The sequence below is a fragment of the Cherax quadricarinatus genome, chromosome 64 (assembly GCF_038502225.1).
Source record: "Cherax quadricarinatus isolate ZL_2023a chromosome 64, ASM3850222v1, whole genome shotgun sequence".
NCBI lineage: Eukaryota > Metazoa > Arthropoda > Malacostraca > Decapoda > Parastacidae > Cherax > Cherax quadricarinatus.
This window is the reverse complement of record NC_091355.1, coordinates 10,257,650-10,274,277: the sequence shown is the minus strand read 5'-3', so window position 1 is coordinate 10,274,277 and position 16,628 is coordinate 10,257,650.

Sequence of the window (16,628 nt, the reverse complement as noted above, 5' to 3'; positions counted from 1 at the left end):
CTATCATACAGCACCACGCCACCAAGTTCCTGGCTTGTTGACCTCTATCATACAGCACCACGCCACCAAGTACCTGGCTTGTTGACCTATATCATACAGCACCACGCCACCAAGTACCTGGCTTGTTGACCTCTATCATACAGCACCACGCCACCAAGTACCTGGCTTGTTGACCTCTATCATACAGCACCACGCCACCAAGTTCCTGGCTTGTTGACCTCTATCATACAGCACCACGCCAGCAAGTACCTGGCCTGTTGACCTCTATCATACAGCACCACGCCACCAAGTTCCTGGCTTGTTGACCTCTATCAACAGCACCACGCCACCAAGTTCCTGGCTTGTTGACCTCTATCATACAGCACCACGCCACCAAGTTCCTGGCTTGTTGACCTCTATCATACAGCACCACGCCACCCACTTTCATTATATATTCCCCGTTGTACTTAATCTGAAAAGTGGATATTTATTGACAGCAGCAATGTATATACACAGAGGAATTTGGAATAGTCTGGAAAGTGATGTAGTGGAGGCAGAATCCTTACACAGCTTTCAGAAGTGGCATGATAAACCTCATGGAGCAGGGAGTGTGACCTAGTAGTGACCAGTGAAGAAGTGGGGCCATAAGCTGTGACTTTACCCCTGCAACCAAAATTAGGTGGCTGTACAAGAGTATTGGGTCAGATTTGGCTTTCGATGCTATATCACTCTCGTATTACCGCTGGGCCTCCCTCCTCATCCATACACATATTCACTTCTCCTTATTTTCCTGGATCCTTTGTCTTCTATACTTTTTCCATTCTCTAGCGCACTTAGTTTTGGCCTCGCTACACCTTTGAGTGAACCAAAAACTCGTTCTGGTCTTCCCATTGTTTCTGTCGTCCTTGGGTACGAACCTCTCCTCTGCTTTCTTACATTTTATGCTCACGTATTCTGTCGTTTCATTTACTGTTTTTCATACCAGTTTTCTTTCACACTGACTTTCATGTGTGTGTGTGTGTGTGTGTGTGTGTGTGTGTGTGTGTGTGTGTGTGTGTGTGTGTGTGTGTGTGTGTGTGTGTGTGTGTGTGTGTGTGTGTGTGTGTGTGTGTGTGTTTCCATGTATACAGTAGCATATATGTATATAATTTGAGTGTATAAGTTGCAAATATCTGATCACAAAACCAACTTGTGGAAACTAAATTAGCGAGGGGAAAGTTTAAGCAATTTTGTTTTTCAAATCATAATGAGTCCAAGAACCTGGTTCAATTAAAACACAATTAACTCACCAGTGTGTCATTTTACTCCGTCGCTGCAAAAGTTTGGCGAGTGAACTGCATGTCAATGATGCAATACACCGGCGTGAGGAGGAAACCAGGTTTTTATATTTCATGTTTAATGTGGCAGTCACCTGGTGCCAGGATTACTGCCACATTGACCTCGCTTGTCCTGAGTGTTGTGGCACTCATGAAGCCTTCTGGAGTAGTGCTACTCTCTACATGATTTCACTGGTATGCTTTCACTTGCGTATTTGAGTGTATGTGCTTGTGCGTGTATGTGCGTATATATGCATACCTGTGTGTTCACATGTGTGAGTGTGCGCGTACATGGAAGCACAATAGGTAATCATTGATTCTATTTATGACGAGGTTGAAAGAGAATTTTCTGGCATTCCTTCTCCTGGCATGGTAAACAACCTCACCGTATCCGCCCTAACATATCTTCTAACTGTAGTCAAGTACACAGTACTTTGAGATATATATATATATATATATATATATATATATATATATATATATATATATATATATATATATATATATATATATATATATATATATATATATATATATGTGTGTGTGTATGTGTGTGTGTGTGTGTGTGTGTGTGTGTGTGTGTGTGTGTGTGTGTGTGTGTGTGTGTGTGTGTGTGTGTGTGTGTGTGTGTGTGTGTGTGTGTGTGTGTTTGTGTGTGTGTGTGTGTGTGTTTGTTTGTGTGTGTGTGCGTGTGTGTGTGTGTGTGTGTGTGTGTGTGTATGTGTGTGTGTGTGTGTGTGTGTGTACTCACCTAATTCACCTAATTGTGGTTGCAGGGGTCGAGACTCAGCTCCTGGCCCCGCCTCTTCACTGATCGCTACTGGATCCTCTCTCTCTCTGCTTCCTGAGCTTTGTCATACCTCTTCTTAAAACTATGTATGGTTCCTGCCTCCACTACTTCACTTGCTAGGCTATTCCACTTGCTGACAACTCTGTGACTGAAGAAATACTTCCTAACGTCCCTGTGACTCGTCTGAGTCTTCAGCCAAAATCGAAAGTTTTACCTATTCGGCACGAAGTGTGATGTGTTTGGAGGTATTCAGGACAGAAATATTGGCAACAAAACACAGTTTTATTGTAGAGTGGTATGATAGATTATGGTGGTAACATCTGGTGGTAGCAGAGTCAAGAATGTGGTAAAGTAGGAGTGTGTGAGAGGTTAATGAGTTAGCAGGAGCCATGGACGACCTGGTAGTATGATGGCACCGATCATACCGCTGTAAGGAAGTATAATGTATCACTCTGACTCCTCACCACCTCTTTGATTCCACCACACCTCCACCACACTTCCTCCACTCCCACCACACCTCCACCACTCTCCCTCCACTCCCACCACACCTCCACCACTCTCCCTCCACTCCCACCACACCTCCACCACTCTCCCTCCACCCTCACCACATCTCCACCACTCTTCCTCCACTCCCACCACACCTCCACCACTCTTCCTCCACCCCCACCACACCTCCACCACTCTCCCTTCACCCTCACCACACCTCCACCACTCTTCCTCCACTCCCACCACTCTTCCTCCACCCTCACCACACCTCCACCACTCTTCCTCTACAACCACCACACCTCCACCACTCTTCTTCCACCCCCACCACACCTCCACCACTCTTCCTCCACTCCCACCACTCTTCCTCCACCCTCACCACACCTCCACCACTCTTCCTCCACCCCCACCACACCTCCACCACTCTTCCTCCACTCTCACCACACCTCCACCACTCTTCCTCCACCCTCACCACACCTCCACCACTCTTCCTCCACCCCCACCACACCTCCACCACTCTTCCTCCACTCCCACCACACCTCCACCACTCTCCCTCCACCCTTACCACACCTCCACCACTCTTCCTCCACTCCCACCACTCTTCCTCCACCCTCACCACACCTCCACCACTCTTCCTCCACCCCCACCACACCTCCACCATTCTTCCTCCACTCTCACCACACCACCACTCTTCCTCCACCCTCACCACACCTCCACCACTCTTCCTCTACCCCCACTACACCTCCACCACTCTTCTTCCACCCCACCACACCTCCACCACTCTTCCTCCACCCCCACTACACCTCCACCACTCATCCTCTATCCCCACCACACCTCCACCACTCTTCCTCCATCCCCACTACACCTCCACCACTCTTCCTCCACCCTCACCACACCTCCACCACTCTTCCTCCACTCTCACCACACCTCCACCACTCTTCCTCCACCCTCACCACACCTCCACCACTCTTCCTCCACCCCCACTACACCTCCACCACTCTTCTTCCACCCCCACCACACCTCTACCACTCTTCCTCCACCCCCACTACACCTCCACCATTCTACCTCTACCCCACCACACCTCCCCCACTCTTCCTCCACTCCCACCACACCTCCACCACTCTTTCTCCACCCTCACCACACCTTCACCACTCTTCCTCCACTCTCACCACACCTCCACCACTCTTCCTCCACCCTCACCACACCTCCACCACTCTTCCTCCACCCCCACTACACCTCCACCACTCTTCTTCCATCCCCATTACACCTCCACCACTCTTCTTCCACCCCCACCACACCTCTACCACTCTTCCTCCACCCCCACTACACCTCCACCATTCTACCTCTACCCCACCACACCTCCCCCACTCTTCCTCCACTCCCACCACACCTCCACCACTCTTTCTCCACCCTCACCACACCTTCACCACTCTTCCTCCACCCCCACCACACCTCCACCACTCTTCCTCCACCCTCACCACACCTCCACCACTCTTCCTCCACTCCCACCACACATCCACCACTCTTCCTCCACTCTCACCACATCTCCACCACTCTTCCTCCACCCTCACCACACCTCCACCACTCTTCCTCCACCCGCACTACACCTCCACCACTCTTCTTCCACCCCCACCACACCTCCACCACTCTTCCTCCACCCCCACCACACCTCCACCACTCTTCCTCCACCCTCACCACACCTCCACCACTCTTCCTCCACCCTCACCACACCTCCACCACTCTTCCTCCACCCTCACCACACCTCCACCACTCTTCCTCCACCCTCACCACACCTCCACCACTCTTCCTCCACCCCCACTACACCACCACTCTTCCTCCACTCCCATCACACCTCCATCACTCTTCCTCCATCCCCACCACACCTCCACCACTCTTCCTCCATCTTCACCACACCTCCACCTCTCTTCCTCCACCCCCACCACACCTCCGCCACTTTTCCTCCACCCCCACCACACCTCCACTACTCTTCCTCCACCCTTGCCACACCTCCGCCACTCTTCCTCCACCCTCACCACACCTCCACCACTTTTCCTCCACCCCCACCACACCTCCACCACTCTTCCTCCACCCTTGCCACACCTCCGCCACTCTTCCTCCACCCTTGCCACACCTCCACCACTCTTCCTCCACCCTCACCACACCTCCACCATTCTTCCTCCACCCTCACCACACCTCCGTCACTCTTCCTCCACCCTCACCACACCTCCACCACTCTTCCTCCACCCTAACCACATCTCCACCACTTTTCATCCACCCCCACCACTCCTCCACCCCCACCACACCTCCACCACTCTTCTTCCACCCTCACCACACCACCACTTTTCCTCCACCCCCACCACACCCCCACCACTCTTTTTCCATCCTCACCACACCTCCACCACTTTTCCTCCACCCTCACCACTCCTCCACCACTCTTCCTCCACCCTTGCCACACCTCCACTACTCTTCCTCCATCCCCACCATACCTCCACCACTCTTCCTCCACCCTCACCACACCTCCAGCACTCTTCCTCCACCCCCACCACACCTCCACCACTCTTCCTCCACTCTAGCCACACTTCTACCATTCTTCCTCCCCTCTCACCACACCTCCAGCACTCTTCCTCCACCCCCACCACACCTCCAGCATTCTTCCTCCACCCTCGCCACACTTCTACCACTCTTCCTCCACCCTCACCACACCTCCAGCACTCTTCCTCCACCCCCACCACACCTCCACCACTCTTCCTCCACCTCACCACTCCTTCCGCAACTAAAGCCCCACTCTACTCTTTCCGCCCACAACCACGCCCTCATCCCCCGCCCCCACCCATCATCCCACTGTCATGACACCCTCAGCGTAATCAATCATGTGGAGGAGGATGATGGATCAGCCTCAGTGATAACATACACTCAATCTCTACTCACCTCTGTATCCAGCCCAGCTGACACTCTCACCTAGAACACAGTGACAGAGCTGACAGTGCCACACTGGTAGCTGATAGTACCACACTAGTAGCTGATAGTACCACACTGGTGGCTGATAGTGCCACACTGGTGGCTGATAGTGCCACACTGGTGGCTGATAGTGCCACACTGGTAGCTGATAGTGCCACACTGGTAGCTGAAAGTACCACACTGGTGGCTGATAGTGCCACACTGGTGGCTGATAGTGCCACACTGGTAGCTGATAGTACCACACTGATAGCTGAAAGTACCACACTGGTAGCTGATAGTGCCACACTGGTATCTGACAGTGCCACACTGGTAGCTGATAGTGCCACACTGGTAGCTGATAGTACCACACTGGTAGCTGATAGTGCTACACTGGTAGCTGATAGTACCACACTGGTGGCTGATAGTGCCACACTGGTGGCTGATAGTACCGCACTGGTGGCTGATAGTGCCACACTGGTGGCTGATAGTGCCACACTGGTGGCTGATAGTGCCACACTGGTGGCTGATAGTGCCACACTGGTGGCTAATAGTGCCACACTGGTGGCTAATAGTGCCACACTGGTGGCTGATAGTACCACACTGGTGGCTGATAGTGCCACACTGGTGGTTGAGAGTACAACACTGGTCACTGACAGTGCCACACTGGTGGCTGATAGTGCCACACTGGTGGTTGATAGTGCCACACTGGTGGCTGACAGTGCCACACTGGTGACTGACAGTGCCACACTGGTGGCTGATAGTACCACACTGGTAGCTGATAGTACCACACTGGTAGCTAATGGTGCCATACTGGTGGTTGATAGTGCCACACTTGTGGCTGACAGTGCCACACTGGTGGCTGACAGTGCCACACTGGTGGCTGATAGTACCACTCTGGTGACTGACAGTGCCTTACTAGTGATTGATAGTGTCACACTGATGGCTGACAGTGCCACACTGTCGACGACGTAATCGCCTTCGCATCTCTACTGCTTCCGCTAACTCTTCTGTACTCGACTGGAGAAGCCTACCGTGTAGGTGAAACGTTTCGGAATAAATACACCTATGTGTTGCACCTGTGTCTTACTTATCAAGACAAGACCTGGAGTGACGCTAATGATTTGGGTAAAAAGTTCCATTACGTTATGTGATTCCTGATCGTGTGTTGACGTTCTCACACTGGGCGCTGGTATGTACCTCCAGTACAATCTTGTGTTGACGTTCTCACACTGGGCGCTGGAAGGTACCTCCAGTACAATCTTGTGTTGACGTTCTCACACTGGGCGCTGGAAGGTACCTCCAGTACAATCTTGTGTTGACGTTCTTACACAGGGTGCTGGTATGTACCTCCAGTACAATCTTGTGTTGACGTTGTCACACTGGGCGCTGGAAGGTACACGCAGCACACTGGGCGCTGGAAGGTACACGCAGTAACACAGTCGGCTGACGATGTTCTACCAATAAAATAGAAAAAAAGATGTGTATAGGTATTTTAAATTCAACGCTTCTCCCATCAACTTATAAATCTGTAGTAGGTTCACTTATAAATCTGTTGTAGGTTCACTTATAAATCTGTAGTAGGTTCACTTATAAATCTGTTGTAGGTTCACTTATAAATCTGTAGTAGGTTCACTTATAAATCTGTAGTAAGTTCATTTATAAATCTGTAGTAGGTTCACTTATAAATCTGTAGTAGGTTCACTTATAAATCTGTAGTAGGTTCACTTATAAATCTGTAGTAGGTTCACTTATAAATATGTAGCAGGTTCACTTATAAATCTGTAGTAGGTTCACTTATAAATCTGTAGTAGGTTCACTTATAAATCTGTAGTAGGTTCACTTATAAATCTGTAGTAGGTTCACTTATAAATCTGTAGTAAGTTCTTTTATAAATCTGTAGTAGGTTCACTTATAAATCTGTAGTAGATTCACTTATAAATCTGTAGTAGGTTCACTTATAAATCTGTAGTAGGTTCACTTATAAATCTGTAGTAGATTCACTTATAAATCTGTAGTAGGTTCACTTAATAATCTGTAGTAGGTTCACTTATAAATCTGTAGTAGATTCACTTATAAATCTGTAGTAGGTTCACTTAATAATCTGTAGTAGGTTCACTTATAAATCTGTAGTAGGTTCACTTATAAATCTGTAGTAGGTTCACTTATAAATCTGTAGTAGGTTCACTTATAAATCTGTAGTAGGTTCACTTATAAATCTGTAGTAGGTTCACTTATAAATCTGTAGTAGGTTCACTTATAAATCTGTAGTAGGTTTACTTATAAATCTGTAGTAGGTTCACTTATAAATCTGTAGTAGGTTCACTTATAAATCTGTAGTAGGTTTACTTATAAATCTGTAGTAGGTTTACTTATAAATCTGTAGTAGGTTCACTTATAAATCTGTAGTAGGTTCACTTATAAATCTGTAGTTGGTTTACTTATGAATCTGTAGTAGGTTCACTTATAAATCTGTAGTAGGTTCACTTATAAATCTGTAGTAGGTTCACTTATAAATCTGTAGTAGGTTTACTTATAAATCTGTAGTAGGTTTACTTATAAATCTGTAGTAGGTTCACTTATAAATCTGTAGTAGGTTCACTTATAAATCTGTAGTAGGTTCACTTATAAATCTGTAGTTGGTTTACTTATGAATCTGTAGTAGGTTCACTTATAAATCTGTAGTAGGTTCACTTATAAATCTGTAGTAGGTTCACTTATAAATCTGTAGTAGGTTTACTTATAAATCTGTAGTAGGTCTACTTATAAATCTGTAGTAGGCTCACTTATAAATCTGTAGTAGGTTCACTTATAAATCTGTAGTAGGTTCACTTATAAATCTGTAGTAAGTTCATTTATAAATCTGTAGTAGGTTCACTTATAAATCTGTAGTAGGTTCACTTATAAATCTGTAGTAGGTCTACTTATAAATCTGTAGTAGGTTCACTTATAAATCTGTAGTAGGTTCACTTATAAATCTGTAGTAGGTTTACTTATAAATCTTTAGTAGGTTTACTTATAAATCTGTAGTAGGTTCACTTATAAATCTGTAGTAGGTTCACTTATAAATCTGTAGTAGGTCTACTTATAAATCTGTAGTAGGTTCACTTATAAATCTGTAGTAGGTTCACTTATAAATCTGTAGTAAGTTCATTTATAAATCTGTAGTAGGTTCACTTATAAATCTGTAGTAGGTTCACTTATAAATCTGTAGTAGGTTCACTTATAAATCTGTAGTAGGTTCACTTATAAATCTGTAGTAGGTTCACTTATAAATCTGTAGTAGGTCTACTTATAAATCTGTAGTAGGTTCACTTATAAATCTGTAGTAGGTTCACTTATAAATCTGTAGTAGGTCTACTTATAAATCTGTAGTAGGTTCACTTATAAATCTGTAGTAGGTTCACTTATAAATCTGTAGTAGGTTCACTTATAAATCTGTAGTAGGTTCACTTATAAATCTGTAGTAGGTCTACTTATAAATCTGTAGTAGGCTCACTGGCTTCCAAAAATTACAGTCATTTTGGAGCACTAAACCTACAGGGGCCATACAGTACCTTGGGGGATGGAAGGCATTCAGGCTTGATTCAAGGAAGTGGAGCATAGGTCCAAGACCTTAGATCAAGAGCCCTTGACCAACATCAAGGTACCTGTGAAGGGAGTGATCCCAAACAGCAACCTCACACACATACATTTATCCAACAAATGTATAAAGTTTAAGACAATTTTTTCTTTTAACAAAGAACGCAATTTGTATTGCTGTGAAGAGAAAAAAACAACATTTCCACCTTTAAGTTTATGAACAATACTCTGAGGTATAAAACTGTCAAGTTTATAGATGCCAGAACTCAAATTTGAAATATGTTGTGCATCATGCTTAATGACTAGTAATTCCACAATATTTCGTTGAACTGTAGAATTACAGGGAAGTAATTCTTTGGCATTAGTCCAGTCTACACAATGGTGCCCCCCCCCTTGCACTGATGAACACAACACTGGATTCTTGTTCAGTGGTTAACAGCATAAATATACAATAACTACTGGACAAGAATCCAGTCTGTTGTTCACTCATGTCAGTTTGGCTGCGGGAACCCATGAGTTTTATTTTTTTTAACAAAATTAGGTACAGTGTATTCTGCTAACCTATTTTACATGACTGTCACACCATGGCAACTAAAGCGAGTTAGTTTTTCGTATGTGGGCGTGGGCGTGGAGGAAGCACGTGTGGGCGTAGGGGGAACAATACCTGGAGGGTGTTTCCAGGTTCAACGCCCCCGCGGCCTGGTCCATGATCAGGCCTCGCTCATGTGGGAGTGCGGGACCCCGTGACTGCTGAGGTCACACGTAGAGGTCGTGACCTTCAATAGTTCAAAGTTCGTTAATTATGTAACTGGCAATCGGTGTCAAGGTTTCTCAGGAGGAGACCGAGACGATACAGAGTTGTGCAATTATGCAAAGAGCTGAGATATAACTCAGGTGCGGCCCTGATGGGCCATTGAAGAGGAGAAAGACAGAGAGGCCGGTCCGGGTCCATAGTGGTATGTGAATGAACCCGGTCCAGTGGTGACGAGGCGGGTCTGGTCCATCTGGAGGTGGTGGTGTGTGTACTCACCTAATTGTGGTTGCAGGGGTCGAGACTCAGCTCCTGGCCCCGCCTCTTCCCTGATCGCTACTAGGTCCTCTCCCTCTCTGCTTCTTAAAACTATGTATGGTTCCTGCCTCCACTACGTCACTTGCTAGGCTATTCCACTTCCTGACGACTCTATGACTGAAGAAATACTTCCTAACGTCCCTGTGACTCGTCTGAGTCTTCAGCTTCCAGTTGTGACCCCTTGTTCCTGTGTCCCCTCTCTGGAACATCCTATCTCTGTCCACCTTGTCTATTCCCCGCAGTATCTTGTATGTCGTTATCATGTCTCCCCTGACCCTTCTGTCCTCCAGTGTCGTCAGTCCGATTTCCCTCAACCTTTCCTCGAACGACATTCCCCTGAGCTCTGGGACTAGCCTTGTTGCAAACCTTTGTACTTTCTCTAACTTCTTGACGTGCTTGACCAGGTGTGGGTTCCAGACTGGTGCTGCATACTCCAGTATGGGCCTAACATACACAGTGTACAGTGTCTTGAACGATTCCTTATTAAGATATCGGAACGCTATTCTCAGGTTTGCCAGGCGCCCGTATGCTGCAGCAGTTATTTGGTTGATGTGTGCCTCCGGCGACGTGCTCGGTGTTATGGTCACCCCAAGGTCTTTCTCCCTGAGTGAGGTCTGTAGTCTTTGTCCACCTAGCCTATACTCTGCGGTCTTCTTTACCCATCCCCAATCTTCATGACTTTGCATTTGGCAGGGTTGAATTCGAGAAGCCAGTTTCTGGACCACATGTCCAGCCTGTCCAGGTCTCTTTGCAGTCCTGCCTCATCCTCATCGTGTGTGTGTGTGTGTGTACTCACCTATTTGTACTCACCTATTTGTGGTTGCAGGGGTCGAGTCATAGCTCCTGGCCCCGCCTCTTCACTGATTGCTACTAGGTCCTCTCTCTTTCTGCTCCATGAGCTTTATCATACTTCGCCTTAAAACTATGTATGGTTCCCGCCTCCACTACTTCACTTTCTAGGCTATTCCACGGCTTGACTACTCTATGACTGAAGAAATACTTCCTAACATCCCTTTGATTCATCTGAGTCTTCAACTTCCAATTGTGACCTCTTGTGTCTGTGTCCCATCTCTGGAACATCCCGTCTTTGTCCACCTCGTCTATTCCGCGCAGTATTTTATATGTCGTTATCATGTCTCTCCTGACCCTCCTGGCCTCCAGTGTCGTCAGGCCGATTTCTCTCAACCTTTCTTCGTAGGACAATCCCCGTAGCTCTGGGACTAGTCTTGTTGCAAACCTTTGCACTTTCTCTAATTTCTTGACGTGCTTGACTAGGTGTGGATTCCAAACTGGTGCTGCATACTCCAGTATGGGCCTGACGTAAATGGTATACAGAGTCTTGAACGACTCCTTACTGAGGTGTGTGTATGTGTGTGTGTGTGTGTGTGTGTGTGTGTGTGTGTGTGTGTGTGTGTGTGTGTGTGTGTGTGTACTCACCTAATTGTAGTTGCATGGGTCAAGACTCAGCCCCTGGCCCTGCCTCTTCACTGAACGCTACTCGGTACTCTCCCTGCTCCATGAGCTTTATCATACCTCGTCTTAAAGATATGTATGGTTCCTGTGTGTGTGTGTGAGTGTGTGTATTCAACTATATGTGGTTGCAGGGGTCGATTTCCAGCTCCTAGCCCCACTTCTTCGCAGGTCACTACTAGGTCCACACTCTCTCCCTGCTCCAAGAGCTTTGTCATACATCTTCTTAAAGCTATGTATGGATTCTGCCTCCGTTACTTCACTCTTCAGACTGTGTGAGAAAGAGAGAGATATGGACAAATAGTACGTGAGAGAGAGAGAGAGAGAGAGAGAGAGAGAGAGAGAGAGAGAGAGAGAGAGAGAGAACGTGCTGAGCGTCGTGTGAGTGTTTCAGCTTCTACTCACCAGATGGCTGGCTGGTTCAATAATTGCTACGAGACTCACCTCTGGGAGTTATACTCACTCATTCACTAATTACACACTTCTTACCCAACTTAAGTAAATTATTGACAAAAAAAATTATATAAACATAATTACATTTAATTATATTACTAAAAAAATGTAACCGATATTTAAGAGGGTTTAAAAAAAATAAAGGGGGGGGGGGACCGAACACCAGCATAAACCCGCACCTGGGAGAAGAGACACAAGTTGATGTTTCGCACCCTCATGGGCCACTGTTAAATCACAGCTAGTTTAGGCCGGACTAAAGCGTCATCCTGCCACTATGACATATCAGAAATCATTTCTGTCCAGGGTCAGAAACGCTTTACCAGTGTATGTAAGCTTGAGGTCAGAGACGCATCTACTTTGAAACTAATGAAGCTTAAAAGCCTGAGGGCCCCTAATCCCGGAGGGGCCCCAGAAGTCACTTTACTCCACATTGCTTAAAAATTCTGGGTCTCCTGTGTGAGAAGGGTTTGCGAAGGGGCCCCCATAAGAGTTCAAGCTTCAGGGCCCCCATAACAGTTCAAGCTTCAGGGGCCCCCATAACAGTTCAAGTTTCAGAGCCCCAGAAATGTAGGTCCGCCACTGGTTGAGAGTGAGGTGGGAGAGACGAGTGAAGGTGGAAGTGGGCGTTCAGCCTGGTTGAGTGTCATGGATGCCAGTGTTTTGAAACTGCGTAACATCAAGTATTATGTTAAGACGGTGTCAGTGACAACAGTGAGTAAGGCTTCCGGGCACCTTCGTCCACTAAGCTCGGGCTCACACTGATGGCAAGTTGTCTCATTAAAATTCATCAACTGTCAAATCACTACTGACAGAGGGTAGATCATTACTGATAGAGGGTAGATCATTACTGATAGAGGGTAGATCATTACTGATAGAGGGTAGATCATTACTGATAGAGGGTAGATCATTACTGATAGAGGGTAGATCATTACTGATAGAGTAGTACTGATAGAGGGCAGATAATCACTGATAGAGTAGTACTGACAGAGGGCAGATCATTACTGATAGAGGGCAGATCATTACTAACAGAGTAGTACTGACAGAGGGCAGATCATTACTAACAACGGGCAGATCACTACTGACAAAGGGTAAATCACTACTGGCAAAGGGCAGATCACTACTGACAAAGGGCAGACACTACTGACAAAGGGCAGATCACTACTGACAGAGGGCAGATCACTACTGACAGAGGGCAGATCACTACCGACAAAGGGTAGATCACTACTGACAAAGGGCAGATCACTACTGATACAGGTCAGATCACTACTGGAGTTTCTGTGGAGGTAGGCGCTTCCATGCTCACTCAGGCAGAAAGGTAGAGCCCTGCCTGTTTTCCCTACTTATTTCTTGTTGCAGTGTCCACAGGGGATGGTGTGAAGGTCTGCCGTGGTAATAAGAGGTGTGCGACTTGTCTTCGTGGTTGAGGTCTTGATGGATGATGCGTTTAGATACATTGATGTTGCTTCTAGCAGGCACATGACGGATATTGTCGGCAACATCCACAAATGAAAGAGCTAACAACCGCTTGAAGGAATGTTCCGTGGGAGATTTGTTGAGGATAGTTTGTGCTTTTAACCTGTTGTCTCATGTGACGAAGGCAGGAAAGTGAAGATGTGTGAAGGCTTGTGTTACGTAAGTATAGTATGGTATAAACATTAGTAAATGATATTCACAAATTGATTTAAAAAGATACGTAAGCAAAAACTAGGATATGTTAATAGAAAACGTTTCTAACATAGAGGTTAAAATACAGTATATAAAGGTGGAGAGTGAGGTGTGAGTGACGCATGGTGAGGTGTGAGTGACGCATGTTGAGGTGTGACACATGGTGAGGTGTGAGTGACGCATGTTGAGGTGTGAGTGACGCATGTTGAGGTGTGAGTGACGCATGGTGAGGTGTGAGTGACGCATGTTGAGGTGTGAGTGACGCATGGTGAGGTGTGAGTGACGCATGTTGAGGTGTGAGTGACGCATGTTGAGGTGTGAGTGACGCATGGTGAGGTGTGAGTGACGCATGGTGAGGTGTGAGTGACGCATGTTGAGGTGTGAGTGACGCATGTTGAGGTGTGAGTGACGCATGTTGAGGTGTGAGTGACGCATGGTGAGGTGTGAGTGACGCATGTTGAGGTGTGAGTGACGCATGGTGAGGTGTGAGTGACGCATGGTGAGGTGTGAGTGACACATGGTGAGGTGTGAGTGACGCATGTTGAGGTGTGAGTGACGCATGGTGAGGTGTGAGTGACGCATGGTGAGCTGTGAGTGACACATGGTGAGGTGTGAGTGACACATGGTGAGGTGTGAGTGACGCATGGTGAGGTGTGAGTGACACATGGTGAGGTGTGAGTGACACATGGTGAGGTGTGAGTGACGCATGGTGAGGTGTGAGTGACGCATGTTGAGGTGTGAGTGACGCATGTTGAGGTGTGAGTGACGTATGGTGAGGTGTGAGTGACGCATGTTGAGGTGTGAGTGACGCATGTTGAGGTGTGAGTGACGCATGTTGAGGTGTGAGTGAAGTATGGTGAGGTGTGAGTGACGCATGGTGAGGTGTGAGTGACGCATGGTGAGGTGTGAGTGACGCATGGTGAGGTGTGAGTGACGCATGGTGAGGTGTGAGTGACGCATGGTGAGGTGTGAGTGATGCATGGTGAGGTGTGAGTGACGCATGGTGAGGTGTGAGTGATGCATGGTGAGGTATGAGTGATGCATGGGGAGGTGAGAGTGATGCATCGTGAGGCGAGTGATGCATGATGAGGTGTGAGTAATACATGGTGGCTTGAAAAATGCCATATTGGGAGAAAGATTTCAGCAATGAGGTCACGTGACTCCTGTTGTTGTTGTTGTTGTTGTTGTTGTCTGGGCAGAACTATTTATATCTCCGGCCCTTGCTGGAGATATAAATAGTTCTGGAGAAGAAACCATTAAGGTCGCCTCTATGCGAGTATCATGGTGTGAACTCAAGTGTGTATATAATCTATCTTGATGAGTTTTCTATACACTTCAGGGGTAAGGTTGTTGATCTCAACAAAATCAATGTTGTCAACAGGCCTGGACAGCTAGATCGGTAGAGCGACGGACTATCAATCTTAAGGTCGCTGTTCACCTCCCCGTCCACCATTCTGTTTGCCGGGTCACCACATGGAGAAGACCCGGACCAGGACCCATCCTGCCAAACCTACATTGAATATGAATGTTGTCGAGCTATCATTAAACTTCACACTGGAACTGGAAAAGCAGCATAAACTTACTGTCCTCGACGACCTGTTGTGCAGGTCTCCACACACCACCATCCTTACCATTTACGATTCTTATACAGTTTAATAGCGTTTCTATTTGCCTTGAGAGAGGAGGGGAGGAGGAGGGGAGGAGAAGTAAGAGGAAGGATAGGAAAGAAGAAGGGAAGGAAGGGAAAAAGGAGAGGAGGAGGGGGAGAGGAAGGGGAAGAAGAGGCGAAGGAGGGATAGAAGGGAGGGGTTAGAATAGTTAGTATTTACTCTTAGCGCAAAGTAACTGCTTCTATATAAACGGTTCGATACATACGAGGCAACAACGAGGCAACAACAAGGCAACAACGAGGCAACAACGAACGGTTATCGGTATCCAATGCCTCGTGAATTTCATATCTTCCACTTTTATTTAGTGGCAATAATATTGGTGCACGAGAAAATGTTTCAATCACAGCCAGAGTAAATGCATCTGGGGAACTGCGCGCGCGCGCACGCACGCACACACACACACACACACACACACACACACACACACACAGTGGGCGCCTGTGACGAGCGGGGTCCCACAGGGGTCAGTTCTAGGGCCATTGCTATTTTTTGATATATGCGAACGACATGATGGAAGGAATAGACTCTGAAGTGTCCCTATTCGCAGATGATGTGAAGTTGATGAGAAGAATTAAATCGGACGAGGATGAGGCAGGACTGCAAAGAGACCTGGACAGGCTGGACATGTGGTCCAGGAAGTGGCTTCTCAAATTCAATCCTGCCAAATGCAAAGTCATGAAGATTGGGGAGGGGCAAAGAAGACCGCAGACAGAGTATAGGCTAGGTGGACAAAGACTACAGACCTCACTCAGGGAGAAAGACCTTGGGGTGACCATAACACCGAGCACGTCGCCGGAGGCACACATCAACCAAATAACTGCTGCAGCATACGGGCGCCTGGCAAACCTGAGAATAGCGTTCCGATACCTTAATAAGGAATCGTTCAAGACACTGTACACTGTGTATGTTAGGCCCATACTGGAGTATGCAGCACCAGTCTGGAACCCACACCTGGTCAAGCACGTTATTACAAAAAAAAAAAAGTAATTTTTAAAAAGATGGCAAGTTTTACTCCTTTTGTAATAAAGAGTTCGGGATACATAAATAGACAATAAATTAATCTTCAATATATAAAAACAATCTTTGGTCTAGGAGGTATTTAAAATATATCTACATGTTACAATAATAAATTATTAGCATCTTAAAATAATATATATCTATGCTAAAATAATAAATTATAAATAACATTTGTATAATAATTATAATCAACTGCGTTT